Raw genomic sequence first — 7269 nt, 5'->3', positions numbered from 1 at the left:
ATTATAAGAAAATAAAGAGAAATATTTTGATGTAAATTTACCTTATATGAGGAAAGTTTTAAATCTTTACTAATTCACATGAGAGCCTATGTTAATTAATTGCAAATCATATTTTATTCCTAGCCAAGACACATACACTTTCTAAATATATTGTCTACAAATTTGTAAACACATCCACTGTAATTAAAGTTCCTAATACAATTTGTAAAATATGTTTGCGACCTTAAACAAATACTCTAACCTCTTGCTTAAAAAATACTCATGTGAGGGTGATACAAAAAAAGGTAAAAAGTAACATACTTGTGGAAAACTTTTTGTATCTGATATTGAACCTTAGTGAGGTCTTAACAATGAAAACAGTGTGATGCCAGCATACGAACAAAAGAATGTTATCAGCTTGGCAGAAGATAATAAAATATCTGAGGGACCACAGTTTAAGAGATAATGTTCTTTATTATTTACTTAAACTGTCTGGAATTGGGTAGTTTTGCATTTTTTTTTTTTTTTCCAGTAGCTCTGGATCTGTGTCTCCTCATTACAAGACGCCTTCCAGGGTAACAGACAAGTCCTAAACAACAGCAATCCATGAGGAAAGGAATCGGTGAGTGGAAAGAAAATATTCTTCCTGCAGTCATCTCTAATATGGAGAAAGGCAATATTCTTTCAATATGTCATTTACCAGAAGTGGGTTTACATGCTTACCCCTTGTCTTAACACTAGCAAAATGGCGGGATTATAGTGACTGATGTAGGCCTATTAAGTTTCATCCCCTGATCTTTCCTCACATATCTGTTCAGTAGACGTAGCTGGGATAATGTTAACAATATCAAGAGCCAGTGATGGATATCAAATAGGCCAGTCACACTCTGTGCCTACATTTCAATCAGTGGATCAGAATTGAGAGTATGGAGACATTTACTGTAATATTTGATTAAAATATATTTTTTAATCAATGGAGTAAGGAATGAATATTCAATAACTGGTAAATTTGGAACAACAGTTTAAAAAAATTAAAATTCATTATAATTTGTAATAAAAGAAATGTCAAATTAAATACTAATTCCAAAGTAGACTTTAGAACAATAAAATGAGTAAAACAAGATAGTAAAAAAATGTTTTAAAGCTTTAACTGGAGAGGGTTATTATGAAAGGACCATAAAATCTAGTTTTTATTTAATTAATTGGTTTATTCATTTATTTATTATGTTTATTTTTGAATAAATTTTAATGGAACACCTCATGAATTTGTATGTCATCCTTGTGCAAGGGCCATGCTAATCTTCTGTGTATCATTCCAATTTTAATATATGTGCCACCCAAGTGAGTACTAACCATAAAATCTTAGTAAAAAATAACAATTCCTGTGAATATTTGAAAATTTAAAATTATTTTAAAGCAAAGGAAAAAGTCATTAAAATAAGACTAGATTTGTTAAATGCTACATCTGTGTAAGAAAATGAATGTATATTAGCTCATGCAATCAACACTGACAATCTAATCAGATACTTCTACTGCAGTAGTTTTCTATATGTACATAGAAAAACAGATACACAGAGGGTTAAGAAATAGCATAAGGATATGGAGTAAGTGGAAGAGTTAATATGAGTTCATATAAAAATTGCATACTCTTTTCCATTAGAAATTACTTTCACTAGGAATTATACTAAAAACAAAATCAGACTGCAAAAATATGGGTGCACAAGAGTATTTACTCATAATACATTTTAGAATAACACTATTTAGAAACTGCATAAATGTACATCATAAAGATTGGATAAGTTAATGTGATATATCTACAGCAGGAAAATGGGGAGAATAGAAGACAACTAAAATAGTTGAGTGCTGGGGATGAGAACATGGAAACTGGGAAGAAATGAAGCAAGAGATTCATTTCATTCCATTTTTTATTTTTACGTTTGCCCTAAGCTATGGATTGCCATTTAAGTTTAAAGATTACATATTTTGCTTTATAACAAATTTAATTATTTTGCTTAAAGTCACTGCATTGCATGAATCGTAGCCCATTTATGTAAATTGTTACGTGTGTATAAAAAGATGTCTACAAGAAAAATTGTAGAAATGTTAGCAGTGATTTATTTATGGATGAGATTTCAGGTGGTATGTATTTATGTTTTCCATATTATTGGAATTGCTTTATGTTGATACATATAAATATTTATAAATATGTATGTATTTAAATTTAAAACATAAAACATGACTTATTGTTTCAAACATGAAAGAAGGGCATGCAATATCACATACATTAGATTCAATAGGAAAATGAATTAAGTTGACATGCAAATAAGTTTATCACAAACCTAAGGTTGTGTTACAAATTGATGTATGTAATTTTTTTTTTTAATTGTACAAGGTGCATTGTAAGAAAATATACAGGGGATTAATTTTTTTAAAAACTAAATCTAATAAGAACTGAGCTGTTCTACTAAAGGAAAATAATTGCACATTTAATGAATCTCACATTTAAATTTAAATCAGTCAAAATGTTAATCTGCCATAACTTATCCTGCATCTGATATAGTCTTGAGTGTTATAACTTAAACATAAAATGCTGGCATATAAATTTTGATTTTTAGCTATATTTACTATAAAATACAATAATAAAAAAAGTCTATCTTGAATTCACTGAGGTATTAATTAATTAGAATATATGCTGAATTCATACTATATGTCAGGCATGGTATTAAATGTGAAATTTTAGGATGAGCACAGTGGCTCACCCCTGTAATCCTAGCAATAAGGTAGGTGGAGGTGGTTGGATCACCTGAGGTCAGGAGTTGAGACAAGCCTGGCGAACATGCCAAAACTTTGTCTCTACTAAAAACACAAACATTAGCCAAGTGTGCTGGCACACAGACATAATCCCAGCTAATTGGGAGCCTGAGGCCGGGAGGCAGAGGTGCAATGAGCTGAGATTGTGCCACTGCACTCCAGCCTGGGTGACAGAGTGAGAGTCTCAGAAACAAACAAACAAAAAAGTGAGATTTTAAATATACAAGGTCCCTGCTTCTACTTACATTCATCAAATATGCCTGTGTTTTACTAAGTTTGAACTGTTATAACATAAATCCTATAAATTGGGTGGCTTAAACAACAGATATTAATTCCACACAGTTCTCAAGACGGAGAAGTCAAATTTCAAGGTGTTGGTGGGTGTCTGGGTCTCATTCAGACTTATACCATCTTGTGTTAGCCTCACATGGTGGAGAGAGAGAACTCTGCACTCTCTTTTTGTATACCAATCCCTTTAGGGAGGCTGCATCCTGGTGGTCTCATGTAAACCTAATTTTCTGCCAAAGGTGCTATTTCCTGAAACTGTCTTATTAGAGGTTAGGGTTTCAACTTATGAATTTGTGGGTGACACAAATACACAGTCTAGTATAGCTTGCTAATGAATGCATAATTGAAATTGAGAAGGCAATTCCATAGGAAAGGAATAAAATCCCAAGGGTGTTTGATTTAGAAACATGGTGAAAAATCTGATTTAGACTGTGAAGCAAGGAAAAATATTCTGAGGGAATTACTACTGAATTACATTACCTAGGATAATTATAATATAGGTGTGTGAAAAATGTAAGAATTAAGGAAAGAGAAAAGAAACATGAAAGGTGGCTAGACAGTCAAGGACAGGTTTATTTTAAAGAAATACACCTGAGAGGGGCTTCTGGCCGAGTTTGGTCAGAGGCACACTCTCTTACAGATTAAGAATTTTTAAGAATTTTGGGTAGAAGAGTTAATGAGAGGATGGAACTGCTTCTGTGTCTTTTTGTTGTGCTTATCTGGAAGGGGGAGTTGTGTGCCTGTTCCCATTTATCTTTTTTTTTTTTCTTTTTTATTATACTTTAAGTTCTAGGGTACATGTGCACAACGTGCAGGTTTGTTACATATGTATACATGTGCCATGTTGGTGTGCTGCACCCATTAACTCGTCATTTACATTAAGTATGTCTCCTAATGCTATCCCTCCCCTGTCCCCACAATAGGACCTGGTGTGTGATGCTCCCCTTCCTGTGTCCAAGTGATCTCATTGTTCAGTTCCCACCTATGAGTGAGAACATGCAGTATTTGGTTTTCTGTTCTTGCGATAGTTGGCTGAGAAAGATGGTTTCCAGCTGCATCCATATCCCTACAAAGGACACAAACTCATCCTTTTTTATGGCTGCATAGTATTCCATGGTGAATATGTGCCACATTTTTTTAATCCAGTCTGACACTGATGGACATTTGGGTTGATTACAAGTCTTAGCTATTGTGAATAGTGCCACAAGAAACATACATGTGCATGTATCTTTCTAGCAGCATGACTTATAATCCTCTGGGTATATACCCAGTAATGGGATGGCTGGGTCGAATGGTATTTCTATCCTTGAGGAATTGCCACACTTTTTCACAATGGTTGAACTAGTTTACAGTCCCACCAACAGTGTAAAAGTGTTCCTATTTCTCTACATCCTCTCCAGCACCTGTTGTTTCTTGATTTTTTAATGATTGCCATTCTATCTGGTGTGAGATGGTATCTCATTGTGGTTTTGATTTGCATTTCTCTAATGGTGAGTGGTGATGAGCAATTTTTCATGTGTCTGTTGGCTGTATAAATGTCTTCTTTTGAGAAGTGTCTGTTCAAATCCTTTGCCCACTTTTTGAGGGGTTGTTTTTTTTTTTTTTTTCTTGTAAATTTGATTGAGTTATTTATAGGTTCTGGATATTAGCCCTTCGTCAGATGAGTAGATTGCAAAAATTTTCTCCCATTCTGTAGGTTGCCTGTTCACTCTGATGGTAGTTTCTTTTGCTGTGCAGAAGCTCTTTAGTTTAATTAGATCCCATTTGTCAATTTTGGCTTTTGTTGCCATTGCTTTTGGTGTTTTAGACATGAAGTTCTTGCCCATGCCTATGTCCTGAATGGTATTCCCTAGGTTTTCTTCTAGGGTTTTTATGGTTTTAGGTCTAACATTTAAGTCTCTAATTCATCTTGAATTAATTTTCGTATGAGGAGTAAGGAAGGGATCCAGTTTCAGTTTTCTACTTATGGCTAGCCAATTTTCCCAGCACCTTTTGTTAAATAGGGAATCCTTTTCCCATTTATTGTTTTTGACAGGTTTGTCAAAGATCAGATGGCTGTAAGATCAGATGGCTGTAGATATGTAGTATTATTTCTGAGGTCTCTGTTCTGTTCCATTGGTCTTTATCTCTGTTTTGGTACCAGTACCATGCTGTTTTGGTTACTGTAGCCTTGTAGTATAGTTTGAGGTCAGGTAGTGTGATCCCTCCAGCTTTGTTCTTTTGGATTAGGATTGTCTTGGCAATGTGGGGTCTTTTTTGGTTCCATATGAACTTTAAAGTAGTTTTTTTCCAATTCTGTGAAGAAAGTCATTGGTAGCTTGATGGGGATAGCATTGAATCTATAAATTACCTTGGGCAGTATGGCCATTTTCACAATATTGATTCTTCCTATCCATGAGCATGGTATGTTCTTCCATTTGTTTGTGTCCTCTTTTATTTCACTGAGCAGTGGTTCGTAGTTCTCCTTGAAGAGGTCCTTTACATCCCTTGTAAGTTGGATTCCTAGGTATTTTATTCTCTTTGAAGCTATTGTGAATGGAAGTTCATTCCTGATTTGGCTCTCTGTTTGTCTGTTACTGGTGTATAAGAATGCTTGTGATTTTTTCACATTGATTTTGTATCCTGAGACTTTGCTGAAGTTGCTTATCAGCTTAAGGAGATCTTGGGCTGAGACAATGGGGTTTTCTAAATATACAATAATGTCATCTGCAAAAAGTAACAATTTGACTTCTTTTCCTGATTGAATACCTTTATTTCTTTCTCTTGCTTGATTGCCCTAGCCAGAACTTCCAACACTATGTTGAATAGGAGCGGTGAGAGAGGGCATCCCTGTCTTGTGCCAGTGTTCAAAGCGAATGCTTCCAGTTTTTGTCCATTCAGTATGATATTAGCTGTGGGTTTGTCGTAAATAGTTCTTATTATTTTGAGGTACATTCCATCAATACCGAATTTTTTGAGAGTTTAGCTTGAAGGGCTGTTGAATTTTGTCAAAGGCCTTTTCTGCATTTATTGAGATAATCATGTGGTTTTTATCTTTGGTTCTGTTTATATGCTGGATCACATTTACTGATTTGTATATGTTGAATTAGCGTTGCATCCTGGGGATGAAACCCACTTGATCATGGTGGATAAGCTTTTTGATGTGCCACTGGATTTGGTTTGCCAGTATTTTATTGAGGATTTTTGCATCGATGTTCATCAGGGATATTGGTCTAAAATTCTCTTTTTTTGTTGTATCTCTGTCAGGCTTTGGTATCAGGATGATGTTGGCCTTGTAAAATGAGTTAGGGAGGTATTCCTCTTTTTCTATTGATTGGAATAGTTTCAGAAGGAATGGTACCAGCTCCTCCTTGTACCTCCGGTAGAATTCGGCTGTGAATCCATCTGGTCCTGGACTTTTCTTGGTTGGTAGGCTATTAATTTCAGAGCCTGCTATTGGTCTATTCAGGGATTCAACTTCTTCCTGGTTTAGTCCTAGGAGAGTGTAAGTGTCCAGGAAATTTTCCCTTTCTTCTAGGATTTCTAGTTTATTTGCAAAGAGGTGTTCATAGTATCCTCTGATGGTAGTTTGTATTTCTGTGGGGTCGGTGGTGATATCCCCTTTATCATTTTTTATTGTGTCTATTTGATTCTTCTCTCTTTTCTTTATTAGTCTTGCTAGCAGTCTATCAATTTTGTTGATCTTTTCAAAACACCAGCTCCTAGATTCATTGATTTTTTGGAGGGTTTTTTGTGTCTCTATCTCCTTCAGTTCTGCTCTGATCTTAGTTATTTCTTGCCTTCTGCTAGCTTTTGAATGTGTTTGCTCTTGCTTCTCTAGTTCTTTTAGTTGTGGTGTTAGGGTGTCAATTTTACATCTTTCCTGCTTTCTCTTGTGGGCATTTAGTGCTATAAATTTCCCTCTGCACACTGCTTTAAATATGTCCCAGAGATTCTGGTATGTTGTATCTTTGTTCTCATTGGTTTCAAAGAACATCTTTATTTCTGCCTTCATTTCATTATGTACCCAGTAGCGATTCAGGAGCAGATTGTTCAGTTTCCATGTAGTTGAGCAGTTTTGTTTGAGTTTCTTTGTCCTCAGTTCTAGTTTAATCGCACCGTGGTCTGAGGGACAGTTTGTTATAATTTCTGTTCTTTTACATTTACTGAGGTGTGGTTTACTGAAGTTTGTGCATTTGTCACATAGTTCTC

At 35.0% G+C, this 7269-nt stretch overlaps 1 non-coding gene across 1 annotated transcript; it reads right to left on the bottom strand.

Annotated features, from left to right (window-relative positions):
• Positions 1-1221: 1221 nt before the first annotated feature.
• On the bottom strand, positions 1222-1328 carry LOC114678496 (U6 spliceosomal RNA). The gene has a single exon (XR_003729941.2). It is a non-coding gene; the product is annotated as a U6 spliceosomal RNA (small nuclear RNA).
• Between the last annotated feature and the right edge of the window lie 5941 nt (positions 1329-7269).

Source organism: Macaca mulatta, chromosome 5 (assembly GCF_049350105.2).
Source record: "Macaca mulatta isolate MMU2019108-1 chromosome 5, T2T-MMU8v2.0, whole genome shotgun sequence".
Classification (NCBI taxonomy): Eukaryota; Metazoa; Chordata; class Mammalia; order Primates; family Cercopithecidae; genus Macaca; species Macaca mulatta.
Note: the sequence above shows the minus strand (reverse complement) of the source record. Positions and strands in the feature narration are given on the sequence as shown.